At 35.4% G+C, this 15,611-nt stretch overlaps 1 pseudogene; it reads left to right on the top strand.

The window, feature by feature from the left end:
- Window positions 1–3,845: 3,845 nt before the first annotated feature.
- Window positions 3,846–15,088, top strand: LOC122905308 (annotated as a pseudogene).
- The last annotated feature ends 523 nt before the right edge of the window (window positions 15,089–15,611 follow it).

The following is a 15,611-nucleotide window of genomic DNA, read 5'->3' as shown; positions in this document are numbered from 1 at the left end:
TATCAGTGTATAGAAATGCAATACATTTTTGTATATTGATTTTTTATCCTGAAACTTTACTGAATATATTTACTTTTTAGTCCTAACAGTGTTTTTGGTGGAGTTTTGGTTTTTCTATATATGATGTCATGTCATCTGCAAATAGTGACAGTTTTAATTCTTCCTTCCCAACTTGGATGCCTTTTATTTATTTTTCTTGCCTAATTGTTTCAGCTAAGACTTCCAATATTATGTTGAGTAAAAATGGCAGGAATCAGAGTCTTTGTCTTGTCACTGATCGTAGAGGAAAAATTTCATCATTGAGTATAATGTTAGCTGTGGGCTTCTCATATATGGCCTTTATTATGTTGAGTCGTATTCCCTTTATTCCCATTTTTTGGGAGATTTTATTTATTTATTTGACACACAGAGATCACAAGTAGGCAGAGAGGCAGGCGGGGGTGGGGGGAGCAGGCTCCCTGCTGAGCAGAGAGCCTGATGTGGGGCTCCATCCCAGGACCCAAGATCATGACCCAAGCTGAAGGCATAGGCTTTAACCCACCCAGGCGCCCTTTGTTGGGAGTTTTTTTTTTTTATCATGAATAGATATTGAATTTTTTCAAATGCTTTTCTGTATCCATTAAGATGATTGTATGATTTTTATCCTTCATTTTGTTAATGTGGTACATCACGCTGATGGATTTATGGATGTTGAATCATCCTAGAATCCCTGGAATAAATCCCCCTTCATCATAATAGTATAGGATGATTTAACATATTGTTGTATCTGGCTTGCTAGTATTCTGTAGAGGATCTTTGCATATATATTTATCAGCTTTCTTTTGGTTTTCCTTTTACATGGAATATCATTTCCCATCTCTTCACTTTCAGTCTGTGGGTATCCTATATCTGAAGTGTGTCTCTTAGCCAGCAAATAGATGGTTCTTGTTTTTATCCATTCAGCCACTCAAAGTCCTTTTGATATGGGAAACAAAGGCAAAGGAAAATATTAAATTTCTTTACTGAATACAGCCCATTGACAGACAAGTCCTTGAAACAGGCCGAGTGACATTCTTTTAGCAACTCAACTCCCTGGATGTTAATACTTCGTTAAGGACAAAAGGCAATCTTAGTTTAACTTTATACCACTCAGGGACTTGTAAGTCTACTTTGACATATAAAAATTCCTTTAGAAACTTTCTTTATCTCAATCCCCCAAGATATATGTTGGCAATTATCCCCCAAGAATATGGCTCACTGATATACATCTGAAGGGTCTCATGACTAAGGTATTATTAGACAGCAATAAATGACCTTTTCCTATAAATAGTTTGCCCCTTCAAAATCTTGGAAACCTTGTTTCCAAAACATCTTGGAAGCTTGTGCTGTCCCTAATGCCCTCACAACTTGAAAATATATAATCCCAACTTCTCACAACCCCAGTGCAGCTCTTTCTGCCCCCAGGCACTGTCCCCATGCTTTAATAAAACCACCGTTTTGCACTGAAGACATCTCAAGAATTCTTACGTAGCCATCTGGCTCTGAACCCCAACACATTCTACATAACTTTGATTGTAGAATTTAGCTCATTTACATTTAGTAATTATTGATATGTATGTACTTATTGCCATTTTATTAATTGACTTCTGGCTATTTTGTAGTTCCTATTTCTTCTCTTGGTCTCTTCCATATGATTTGATGATGTACTGTAGTAGTATGCTTAGGTTTTTCCCTCTGTGTCTTTTGTGTATCTATAGTAAATTTTTGCCTTGTGCTTATCATCAGGGTTACATAAAACACCTTATATTTATAACAGTCAATTTTAAGAAGTTAGCAATGTATTCTAGCAAATTAAGTTTGAATGTATTCTAAGCTTTACATAATTCTCCCCTCCACATATTATGTTTCTGATGTCACAATTTACAAGTTTTTATTTGGTGTATCCATTAATAAATTATTATAGTTATAGTTGTAGTATAGTTGTTTTTACTACTTTTTTCTTTTAACCTCATTTAGATTTATAAATGATTAACTGACCACCTTTTACAACTGTCATGTATTCTGAATTTTACTGTATATTTTACCTTTACCATTGAGCGTTATGCTTTCATAAGTTTTCTAGTTACTAATAAGTGCTCTTTAACTTCAGCTTAAAGCGATCCCTTTAAAAGTTTTTCGTATGTCTGTTTAATGATGATAAACTCTTTCAGCTTTTGCTTTTCTGGAAAAGTATCTCTCCTCCTATTCTTAATGACAAGTCTTATTCTTTCTTTTTATAAGGATGTAAGTCTTTTAGTTCCATTTCTTTTAAATAGTTAATAAAATTTGGAATAGAAAATTACCTAGTACTACATGTTTATCACTCTATATGTTTTGATGTAGAATATTTTTATTACTCTATAAATTGTCCACAGCTGTTTTAGATGTTCTCTTTGTTATTATGGGTAGAGAATTGATTTTTAGTTTTTGTGGTTGGATATGTTTGGTTTTAGATTGTGTGTTTTAAAGTTAAAGTTTTTTGCATTATGGAAAATTATAGATTTTAAGTTTATTGTTTAAAGTTAAGGAGATGGCATCCTCTAATATGTAACTACAGGACCCTGATTTTAGCCCAACAACTGTGTAGGAATTACTGAGTAGATTTACCACTCTAAGTCATGAGGACATGAGAATTTTGAAATGACAGTCACTTTGATTTATGAATCTGACCGAAGTTCCGATTCAATTTTAATGATTATCTTAGGTGATTAAATAGTATTTTCCCAGCTAGAAAAAAAATTAATAAATAAGGTTAAGGAGGTGATAAATTTCAGTTAAATGTCCCTGGACAAAATATGAAAATGTTTCTTTCATTTGCAGTATGGGAATCTACTCATATGTCTTCAGTTAATTTTATTTAAGTAAAAACCTCTTATTTCTTCCCCTCTTATGTTTATGTACTTGATCTGTCAAAATGGAAAGTATCTGATAAAATCTCCCACTATCATGTTTTCAGCAATTTCTATTTATCCTCGTTAGTATTTCTGTATGTGTATGTCTATCTGAACCTCAGAGAAAAAAGTCCAAGTGAATCACATACCTAATACCCGCAGAATTATCGATGGTCCTGCAATGCCCCTCTTTTCTTTTGATTTCCATTTATTCCTTTTCACCCTCATTCTCTATTCCACCTACCTCCTACTCCCCAACACACATTCAGGTAAGAAATCTTTTTAACTGGTTTGACAGATGTCTTTCTCTTTGTTATTATGCATATGAAATATACATTGCATAATGTGCATACATTATTTAACATTCCTAAGTGGTATTATATAGTGTATCTTAACTGTTTTTCACTTTTTTTTTAAAAAAAAATTATTTATTTATTTAACAGACAGAGAGAGATCACGAGTAGGCAGAGAGGCAGGCAGAGAGAGAGGAGGAAGCAGGCTCCTGGCTGAGCAGAAAGCCCAACGCAGGGCTCTATCCCAGGACCCTGAGACTATGACCCGAGCCAAAGGCAGAGGCTCAACCCACTGAGCCACCCAGGTGCCCCTGTTTTTCACTTTTTCACAAAGTACTTATGCTGATATGACTATCAATTTTGCTGTGCATGTTGCTTTTCAAATCTGCTTGGTATTCCAAACTAGTATGTATGTATTCATCACATTTATCCATTTATTCTCTCAATAATGGGCACCCAGATTGCATTCAACTCCATACAGCAAATCTGAACATATTTTCTAATGTACTTCTTTGGTATATAAAGACAAGAGAAAGATTTCCAGAAGGAAAAGTATCAGTCTAGATGGTAATCAGATGGTAATTCAATTAGATAGTATCAGATTTCTCACAAGGGTTGCAATCTGCATTTCCACCCACAAGGCATGAAGATCTCTATCCTTCTTATCCAGCCAGCACTTGGCATTATTCAGCTTTCAAATTGTTTACAGTCTGAAAGGTATGAAATGATACCTCATTTAAATTTGCAGTTCTGATTATTGGTTTGAGCATGTATTCAAGTGTTGAGGCCTATTAAATTAAATTTTCTATATTTTGTTTGCTTTTAGTTTTTGCCTCTTCGGTATAGCTATTCTTCCATTGTCTTGTTTGTTTGAAAACTTTCCTTTACAGTCTGGGCCAGAGGTCAGCAAAGTTTGGTATGCAGGCCAAATCTGATATGCTGCCTGTTCTCATACAGCCAAAAGGCTAAATATGGTTTATTTTTTAAATGATGGGGGGAAACTAAAGAGAAGAATAATATTCAGGGAGTGACACATGAATATGATATGAAATAGAATTTTAGTGTCCATTAATAAAGTTGTATTGAACATACCTCATTTATTTATTTGTTACGTATTGCTGGCTTTATCCTATAATGGCAGAGTTGAGTAGTTCAAACAACATATGACACCCAAAACCTAGAATATTTACTAGGTGTTCCTTTGCAGAAAAAATTTTCTGGCCTCTAGTCTGAAAGAAAGTTTCTGATTGATTTCAGACACTGTAAATTCAATCTTTCAATCTGTACTCATTAATTTAGACTTTATGCTCTCTAATCAATAAACACTATTTTGATATATCAAATTAGTTTTAAAAATAATTTCTGTCTGCTACTCTGTACTTTTAAGGTTATGTTTAAAAAGTTCATTTCCTCTTCTATTCACAGATATTTTCTTACATTATCTATATTTCTGTTTTACTTTTATATATATTTGTTTTATAAAATATGATTCAATCTTTGCTAACTAATGAACTAAATTTTAATTTTTCTCTATAGTGAATCATTTTCCCAAAACCATCTAATAAACAACCTGTTCTTTGCATTGAGTACATAAATATGTAGTGCCATCTTTCTTATATATTAGGTTTTTATATGTTCAGGGTCTATCTCCAAACTTTGGTTTTGGAGTCCACTTATTTTTTTTATTAGTTACTGTAATTATTGAAAGAGCAAGTGTTGTTCTTTGCTTTTCTGGTATATGTCAATTTAGTTATTTGCACACTTCTATTTTGTTCATGTAAATATCAAATAGGTTTTTTTTAAATATTTCAGATGGATTTTTTTTTATTCAGTTGAGTAATTAGGAAAAACTGGTATCTTTTTAATTTTTTTTCAAATTCCAGTTTAGTTATCATTGTTATATTAGTTTCAGGTGTGCAATATAGTAATTCTGTAATTCTGTACTTACATGGTAAGTGTACTCTTGAATCCCCTTCACCTATTTCACCTGAGTTCCACCTCCATACTTACCTTCACTACGGTAATCATTACTTTGTTCCTTATAGTTAAGAGCTTATTTTTTTGCTTGTCTCTTTTTTAACTTGTTTGATTATTTTGTTTCTTAAATTCCTCAAATAAGTGAAAGGTATTTGTCTTTCACTGACTTATTTCACTTAACATTATATTCTAGATCCATTCAGGTTGTCACTAATGTCAAAATTTTATTCTTTTTTTAAATGGGTAATATTCCATTGTGTGCATGTGTTTGTGTATGTGTGTGTTACATCTTCTTTATCTATTCATCTATTGATGGACACTTTGGCTGCTTCCATAATTCAGCTATTGTCAGTAAGGCTGCAATAAAAATAAGGGTGCATAAATATTTTCCAATTAGTGTTTTCTTATTCTTGGAGTTATACCCATAGTGGGATTAGTGGTTCATATGGTATTCTATTTTTAATTTGTTCAGGAACTTCCATACTGTTTTCTCCAATGGATCTACCAGTTTGCATTCCCACCAACAGTGCACAGGGATTCCTTTTTCTCCATAGCCTCACCAACACTTGTTTTTTGTGTATTTGATTTTAGCCATTTTGACCATGTGAGATGATATCTCATTGAGATTTCGATCTGATTTCTCTGATGATTAGTGATATTGAGAATCTTTTCCTGTGCCTCTTGGCCATCTGTGTATCTTCTTTGGAGAAATGTCTGTTCATGTCTTCTACCCATTTTTAATTGGATTACTTGGGTGTTTTTTTTTTTTTTTTTTTGGTGTTGAGTGGTATAAATACTTTTTATATTTTGGATACTATCCCTTTATCAGATATATCATTTGCAAATATCTTCTCTCACTACTTAGGCTGTCTTTTAGTTTGGTTAATTGTTTTCTTCACTTTGCAGAAACTTTATTTTGATGTAGTCCTAGTAGGTTTTTTTGTTCTTGTTTCCCTTGCCTCAGGAGACATAGCTAGAAAAACATTGCTATGGCCAATGTCAGAGAAATTACTGCCTGTGCTTTCTTCTAGGATTTCTATGATATCAGGTTTCACATTTAGGTCTTTAATACATTTTGAGTTTATTTTTGTGTATGTTGAAAGAAAATGGTCCAGTTCTATTCTTTTACATGTAGCTGTACTATTTTCCCAATGTCATTTGTTAAAAAGGCTTTTTCCCATTGCATATTATTGACTCCTTTGTTGAAGATTAATTGACCATATAGTTGTAGGTTCTGGGCTCTGTATTTGTTCTGTTGATCAACGTTTCCTTCCTTCCTATACTCTCCAGTTGTGGTCTCTTTCTCTCACTTAGCCATGGAGATTCTGTTCTGTCAGTTTTCATTTCATTTTCAGGGTTATTTATACTGAGGTGGGTGCTACTTTGTTGTACTGAGGATGAGATGAGGTTAGCGTCCTCCTTGCCATCTTTTCTGGAAGTTCTGATATCTTTATAGTATTAAATATACTTATCCACAGCACAGACTATATTCCATTTATTCATATAATTATTTGCATACATTAGTAAAATGCAATATTTTAAAAATTTGAGTTTTATGTATTTCTCATAAAGATAATTTTCAGGTACCTTAAATTTTTATTGTATTGAAAGGGATACCTCTTTTTATTTTATTTTCTAGTTGATTTTTTTTAAAGATTTTATTTATTTATTTGACAGAGAAAGATCACAAGCAGGCAGAGAGGCAGGCAGAGAGAGAGAGGAAGGGAAGCAGGCTCCCTGCTGAGCAGAGAGCCTGATGTGGGGCTCGATCCCAGGACCCTGGGATCATGACCTGAGCCGAAGGCAGAGGAATTAACCCACTGAGCCACCCAGGTGCCCCTTCTAGTTGATTTTTGCTAGAGAATGTCATTGATTTTTGTATATTCATTTTCTCTGGTAACCTTGCTGAACTGTTATTATTTATTAATGAAGCTGATTTGTCTAGGTATATGAGAATAATTCTAAGCAACATTTTTGCATTTTCCTTTAGAAGTCTAATACCTTTTACCATCAGTATCATTATTATTGTTATTATACTTTATAGTATTGGCAAAGAGGTCTGATACAATGTTGAAGGACACTATTGTTGGTTGGAATCTTGTTCTTTAAAATGAAGTAACTCTTAAGTTTTCTATTAAGTGTAGTATTTATTATATTATTTGTGTGTGTGTGTGTGTGTGTGTGTGTGTGTGTGTGTAGATACAAACTTTAACAAGTTAAGGAGATTTCCTTCCATCCTGGTATGTGATTGTTTTTTCCCTTAATAAATGAATCTAGAAATTTTTCAAAGATTTTTCTTTTGTCTTTCTTGAGGCAATCACATTATTTCCCCTGTCTTTATGTGGAAAATTATATTGTCAATTTTTTATTATATGATTCACACACCATTAAATTAGCACTATTAAATATACAGTTGGGTGATTTTTAGTATATCCATAAAGGTATTTATTCCAAAACATTTTAATCACCCCCCCAAAGGAAATACTATACCTATTAAGCAGTTATTCCTCATTGCTCCATGTCCCTATTCCCTGTAAACCACCACACTGATTTCTATTCCATGCATTTGCCTGTTCTGTGCAGTTCATATACATGGAATCAAGCAATATGTTTTCTCTCATGTCTGACTTCCTTAACTTAGCATAATGTCTCCAAAGTTCATTCATAGTGTAGCATATATCAATATTTCATTATTTTTAAAACTCACTAGTATTCCATTATATAGATATACCATATTTTATTTATCACTTCAGTATTTGGGATATTTCTACATTTTGTCTATAATGAATATGTTGCTGTAAACATTTTATACAAGTGGACACACACACACACACACACACACACACACTTTTATTTATCTTAGGTATGTACCTAGGAATGGAATTTCAGAATTATAAGGTAATTCTATATTGAACTTTTTGAAGAGTTGTCAAACCATTTTTGAAAGCAGCTGCATCTTCTCCATTCCCTCAACAATACATTAGTGTTTTCCACATCTTCACCTATATATTTTTTTTATGTGGACTTTTTATTATAGTCATTCTATTAGGTGTAAAGTGTGACCTCATTGTAGTTTTTGCCTTGCTTTCTCCTAGTAATTATTAACCATTTGTATATCTTTGGAGAAATATCTAGTCAATTTCTTTCCACATATTTTAATCAGGTTATATTTTTGTTATTAAATTGTACAAATTCTTGCCAATCTTTTTTTCTTTCTTTTTCTTTTTTTCTTCTTCCCTAATTGCTCTGGCTATAGTCTCCAGTACAATGTTGAATAAGAGTGACAAGAACAGACATCCTTGACTTGTTCTTAATTTTAGGAGGAAAGCATTCAGTCTTTCATCCATAATATAACAGTTGTGACTTTTTCCCAGATGCCTTTATCTGGTTGAGAATTTTTTTTTTATTCCTAGTTTGTTTAGTGTTTTTATAGTAAGGGTGTTGGATTTTGTCAAATGCCTTTTCTGCATCCATTGAGATGCTCATGTGTTTTTTATTCTTGATAAAATGGTCTATTGCATTGATTGATTTTCATATATTGAACCAACCTTGTATTCCTGGACTGAATCCCACTTGGTCATGGTGTATAATACATTTCATATGTTGTTGGATTTGGTTTCCTAGAATTTATTATGAATTTTTTGTGTTTATATTCACAAAGCATATTGGTCTGTAGTTTAATTTCTCTTAATGTCTGTGTAATGATTTGGGAATCAGGGCCTCATAGAATGATTTGTTAGTCTTCCAGCCCCAAACAAGAAATCCAGACAATGCCAAGTAGAATAAAATAATCGACCCAGCTGATCTAAATAATCCATAGAATCATTACAGATAATAATCACTAAACCCCACTTCTTAAAATACAAAAATTACAGTCTTGCTTCTTTATCTGAGTATATCCAAAACTCCTTTTAAGATCTGCCTTGTGAGCAAGAGTGGAGGGTCTCTTGAAACTCAGGGAGGATAATGTGTTCTGATGCTCATTAGGGGTGAAGAAGGTCGTCCTTACCTGAAGTTAGCAAAATGTAAAGAGGCTATTTCAAAAGAGGGTACTGAGAAAATACATTTGAAAAGGAGGTAAATATATATATTTGAGAAGAAAGGGAATCATAGTATTCATTTAGAAAAATAAAGGGATGTATGACAGTGAAGACCTATAAAAGGTTTGTGATGTTTGTTCAAGGAAGTATTACACTGAGAATCATTTTGTTCAGGGTTGCCTGGGTGACTCATATGTGTCTGCCTTTGGCTCAGGTCATGATGTTGGGCTCCCTGCTCAGCAGGGAGGCTGTTTCTCCTTCTCCCTCTGCTTGTGTGCTTACCTCTCTCTCTCTCTCTCTGCGCCAAATAAATAAAATCTTTTAAAAAATCATTTTGTTCATTCTTTGACTAAATATATGACATAAGGTTTTGGGGGGGATTTTTTTGGCTTGTAGTTGGGCTGAGTTGCTCATCTTTATAATTGATCATTTTTATAGTAGCCATTTCAAGTGGGTAGAACCAACTATAAAATTATGTGAGGTTTCTTCCCCCTCTATCTGGCTGTTTTCTCAGTATCCTTTTTCCAGTGGGACCCTTGAAGTCCATTGCATCACTGTCAGTAATGGATGGGAGGTTATTTAGAAGATTGAGATCTGTTTGCTCTCTAGGCCATGCATTCTCTAAAGACATATATGACTGAGCACTGGCACAATGTCTAAGACTGGTCTGGGGAGGAATCATTTATCACAGAGAATGAAAATATTTTGCAATCAACATCTTTATTCCAGCTGATTGTTTATTATCTAGGTGAAATGGGGCAAATTCAATCAGTATTTGTAGAATACCCAAAGCCAGACTGAGTGAGACACAGTATATTTCCTATTAAGAAATACATAATACTTTGACATTTGAATATACTGTCTTTTGTAGAATATTTGAACTTTCAATGTTTTAAGATGTTTAGTGGAGCATAACCAATAGCATGGAGGACAAGGGGCGTTAGAGAGTAGTAGGGAATTTGGGTAAATTGGAAGGGGAGGTGAACCATGAGAGACTATGGACTCTGAAAAACAGTCTGAGGGGTTTGAAGTGGCGGGGGGGTGGGAGGTTGGGGTACCAGGTGGTGGGTATTATAGAGGGCACAGCTTGCATGGAGCACTGGGTGTGGTGAAAAAATAATGAATACTGTTTTTCTGAAAATAAATAAATTGGGAAAAAAAAAAGATGTTTAGTAAAAACATAAAGTAAAAATGTTACTTTTTTCAATAGCTGTTCTATTTCAAGAATCCTTTATCTCTTTTTTCAACAGCCCTGATTTTGATGTATATAAGTGGAAATGTCTTTGAGCTTATCCTACTAGAAGTTTGTTGACTTTTTTGGGATGTGTAAATTAATATTTCCCAAAAAATCAGGGAGTGTTCAGCCATTATTTTTTCAAATGTTATTTTACCTTTCTCTTTCCTTTTGTTATGTATATGTTGGAATATTTGATGGTATGCCCTAGGTCTCTGAGCCTGTATTCACTATTCATTTTTTTCTGTTCCCCAGATTTGTTCCTTGAACTACCTTCGAGTTCATAGATTCTTTCTTCCTCCAGCTCAAATTTGCTTTTGAGTCTCTCTGATAAAATGTTCATTGCAGATATTATACTTTTTATTCCAGAATTCCACCTGCCCTTTTTTCTTTCTTCCCTTTTAAGTTGTTTGACCAGTTTGTTGTTTGCCCCAGACTTTATTGGTGTCTCAGGGAGCTAAGAGATTAAACGATTGCTGCTTAATGTCTTTGGCAAGTCACTTAATGGGAAACAAACAAACAAACAAAAAAACAAACTTTGCATTAGGCAAATTTGAGTCAGTTCAAATAAAGACAAGCCATTTTAGTGATGGTTTTACACGAACTGCCAGACAAGTCAAATAATGACACTTATGTGGAGCTTTGGAGAAACTCCAACCCTCTCCTCTCTCCAGTGACTGATGTTCTTGGTTTCCTTGTGACTGTGGAATTGGTTTTTAAAGCTAACATGGAGCTGGGGAGTGAGGTATGAAAGCAGGCCAAGTTCATATGCCAGAAAGGTAATGTCGTTACTGAGATTCAACTTTTTTTTTTTTTTGAGGTTTATTTATTTATTTGACAGAGAGAAAGAACACAAGCAGTCAGAATAGCAGACAGAGGGAGAGGGAGAAGCAATCTCCCCACTGAGCAGGGAGCCCAGTGCAGGACTCAATCCCAGGACTGTGGGGTCATGACCTGAGCAGAAGGCAGACCAGAAGGCAGACACAACCCACTGAGCCACCCAGGTGCCCCAATTCAACTGTTCTTGAATAAATGCTCTCCAGATTGTTTTAGCCTTTAGTTACCTTTTAGGTTCTGAAAAAGTTAATTTGACAATTTTTGCTAGTGTTCTTGTTGCTTTTATGCAGAAGATTTTAAGTGACCTTTGGTTCACAATTTCCATTGACATCACTCATTCATTGAATGATTTTTTTATACAGAATTCTCCATGGATAATATTAAGTGATTACAATGCATGATTTAAAAAAATAAAAGACTGTTGAATTTTTTAAAGCTAAATTTTATTTGGTATTTTTGCATCAAGGTGGGGGGCAAGGTGGGGGAAAGATGTTGACTATACTATGTTTCTTTAATGTTTCTTATTTGATATTTCTATTCACTTTCGATTAACTTTTGACACTTTATACTTTTAAAGAAATTAAAAGACAATTAATATAAAGTTGTTTATAATGCTCTTTTGTTTTTGCTTTTCCTCAGTCATGACCTTCATAGCTTTTTCCCCTCCTAGTCCACAGTGTAAGCCAGAATCACTCATTATATTTAGCTTTTATGTTTCTTTAGCCTCCTTCAATATGAATAATTCTTTAGCAATTTCTTTGTTATTCATGATATTGGCATTTTGAAGAATTTGGGTTAGTTATTTTGTAGACTGTTTCTCAGTTTTATTTGGTCTAATGTTTATTTATGATTAGATTCAGGTTGTATATTTTTGAAGGAAGTACTACTAATATTATGTCCTTCTAGGAATCATAATCTTTAACACAAGTGCTTGAAAATATGTCTTGTGTTCCCAAAACACAAATTCTAAAGCATTAATTTTATTATCAATTTATAATTTGTAATCATCAGAGGAGAGATTTTTTTATCATACTGATTCTTTAAAATGTATTGTGGGGTTTTTTTTGTATTTTTGTAAATGTTTCATATGTACTAAAAAGAATGTATATTACAGGGAATAATAAAAATTCTCAATTTCATTCAAGTGAAATATTTTTCTCTTTCTCAAAGAAAGTTTAACATAGGGGAAAGAGGCATGCTTAGTTGTACTATTTCCTTGTTTGTTTCCTCCATCCATTCTCATATTTCTTTCTCTATATCCTCTGATCTTGAATTTGATGGTGGACAAAAGTGGGAGAGGAAGAAGAGAGAGAAAACTTTTATTTGCCAACTATTATGCACATCTATGCTAATGCCCAGTGGATGTTCAAAGGTGAATGCTTCTCTTGAGGGTAGTCCCAAGGGGTTCCTCAAAGATTCCCCAGCTGAAAACACTTGGCTATGGCTCCCTGATGCATGCTGTGCCTCTTTGGCTAGTTGTTTATTCACTCTACACTGAACTACTGCCTCTAATGATAAATGTCCCCCTCCTTCTATTAATAGAATCGCTATTCAAGCTCCAGGAGACTGGAATTAATCTCCTTATTTGTTTCTTAAAGCTCCTTAATAAGTATAAAATGTATCTCTTTCTTTTACCTGTGGAGGAGGGGAAAGAAGTTCTCTCTCCTCACCTCCCACACATATTTTCCCTGAATGTAGTTCTTGGGCTGAGTGTTGCAAACTACTTAGCAACTACTCCAAAACAGATAGAAAAAGACCCATTTTAATAATTACTCTATTATAGAGTCAATATGATACCAATTATGTTCTCTAATGACAATGCACCATAATTAGAAATTGAGGAAAAATGATACTAAAAAGTTTCTTTTTCATGTCAATGAAAATTTCATAGCTATAATAGTTAAGATGGTGCAGTAGTACCAGAGAATTAGACAGAGAAAGACATATAGAAGAGAATAAAGAGCCCAGAAATAAGGCTGCACATATATGGGAACATGAACTGTGACAGAAGTGCTAGTATGAAAATTATAAATGGTTCTTGGAGGTCCTGCATGCCTGCTCCTACCATATATTTCATGCTGCCAGCTTCAGGCCCAGCCTGGGCCATCACCTGTGTCTGCTGCTGTCACCCAACCAGCAGCCTTAAAGTCTTCTACAACCAGATCTTCATAAACAGTGAGTGGCAAAATGCTGTTAGCAAGAATATTCCTCACTGTCACTCCATCCATGGGAGAAGTCATCTGTCAAGTAGTTGAAGGAGACAAGAAAAATGTGGACAGGATAGTAAAGGCATCCCTGGCTGCCTTTCAGCTGGGTTCACCCTGGCACCTCATGGACATATCTGAGAGGGCCTACCTGGTGAATAGCTTGGATGATCTGATTGAGCAAGACTGGACCTACCTGGCAGCCTTGGAGACCCTGGATAACAGCAAGCTCTATGTCATCTACCTGGTGGATCTGGACATGGTCCTCAAAATCCTCCATTATTATCCTGGTTGGGCTGATAACTACCATGAGAAAACCATTTCCATGGATGGGGACTTTTTCAGGTACATCCACCATGAATCTATCAGAGTGTGCAGGAAGATCATTGTGTGGAACTTCTAGTTCCTGATGCAAGCCTGGAAACTGGGCCCAGCCTGGCAATGGGAAAGGTTGTGATGGAGGAAGCTGAGCAGACTCCACTCACCACCCTCTATGTGACCAACCTCATTAACAGGCTGGCTTTCCTCCTGGCATGGTCAGTATTATTCCTAGATTTTGGCTCCACAGATGGGGCTACCATCACCTCCCATGAGGATGTGGACAAAACAGCCTTCACAGGCTCCACTGAGATTGACCACCTAGTTCCTGTTACTGCAGGAAATAGTAACCTCAATAGAGTGACCCTGGAGTGGGGGCAGGGGCGGGGCACCAGTATCATCATGTCAGATGCAGACGTGAACTGGGCCATGGAGCAGACCCCCTTTGTCCTTTCCTCAACCAGTGTCAGTGCTACTGTACAGTTTTCCAGATATTTGTACAAGAAGATATTTACACTGAATTTATGAAGCAGAATATCACCCTAGTCAGGTCTTGTACAGTTGGGAACCATTTGACAACTAGGGATCTCAGGTAGATGAAACTCAGCTTAAGAATGTCCTTGGTTAGGGCGCCTGGGTGGCTCAGTGGGTTAAGCCGCTGCCTTCGGCTCAGGTCATGATCTCAGGGTCCTGGGATCGAGTCCCGCATCGGGCTCTCTGCTCTGCAGGGAGCCTGCTTCCTCCTCTCTCTCTCTCTGCCTGCCTCTCTGCCTACTTGTAATCTCTCTCTGTCAAATAAATAAATAAAATCTTTAAAAAAAAATAAAAAGAATGTCCTTGGTTATAAAGATCTGGGAAGGAGGATGAACAGAGCTGCTGTTTGATGGAGGGGTGACTTCTGATTGTGGCTACTTTGCCTAGCCCACCATCACCATTTGGAGATATATAAGACAGCACAACTGCTGCCAAGGAGGAGCTCTTTGGGCCAATGATGCAGATCCTGAGGTTCAAGACCATAGAGGAAGTCACTGGGAAAGCCAACAATTCCATGTGTGGCTGCAGCTGTCTTCACCAAGGATTTGGACAAGGCCAATTATCTGTCCCAGGCCTTCCATGCTGGCACAGTGTGTGTCAACTGCTATGATGTGTTTGGGGACTGATCACCACTCAGTGGCTAGAAAATGTCCAGAGTGGTCAGAAGCTGGGAGAGTATGGGCTGCAAACATATACTTAAGTGAAATCCATCATGGTCAAAGTGCCTCAGAAGAATTCCTGAAGACCTGTGCCAGCCCCTTCACTCACCCAGTGACAGAGGTAAAGGACATCCAGAGTAAAACCAAGAGAAATTACCCTTGTACACTTAAAGTCTCAAAAGATATTCTCCCACAAAATCTCTTGATTAGGAAAGTCCTAGAATTTGAATTGATAAATGGGGTGGGCGTGGGGCAAAAAGTACAGAAAGTCTTTTACACTGCAATAGTAATACTAGCTTCCATGCTGATTTTTAAAAACTAGATTCAAATATCTTATCCTGTCCATCTGATATACTTCTGTTACTTGCTTTTATGGGGGAACAAAAAGTTGTTCATATGTGTACTAACAAGTTGGGGCAACAACTAGTGCCTTGCTTTGTAATCTGGACTAAAATTCATTAAAAACAATGCTACTATTCCTTTTTGGTCACATAAATAAACAAATAAATGGTTCTTGGAAAATTGATTATCCAAATATAAAAAATGATAAATTCTTGCCTCATTTTATACACAAAATTCAAATCCATCAGATTAAAGAAAAAATTG

The sequence above is a fragment of the Neovison vison genome, chromosome 4 (genome assembly GCF_020171115.1).
Source record: "Neovison vison isolate M4711 chromosome 4, ASM_NN_V1, whole genome shotgun sequence".
Classification (NCBI taxonomy): Eukaryota; Metazoa; Chordata; class Mammalia; order Carnivora; family Mustelidae; genus Neogale; species Neogale vison.
Note: the sequence above shows the minus strand (reverse complement) of the source record. Positions and strands in the feature narration are given on the sequence as shown.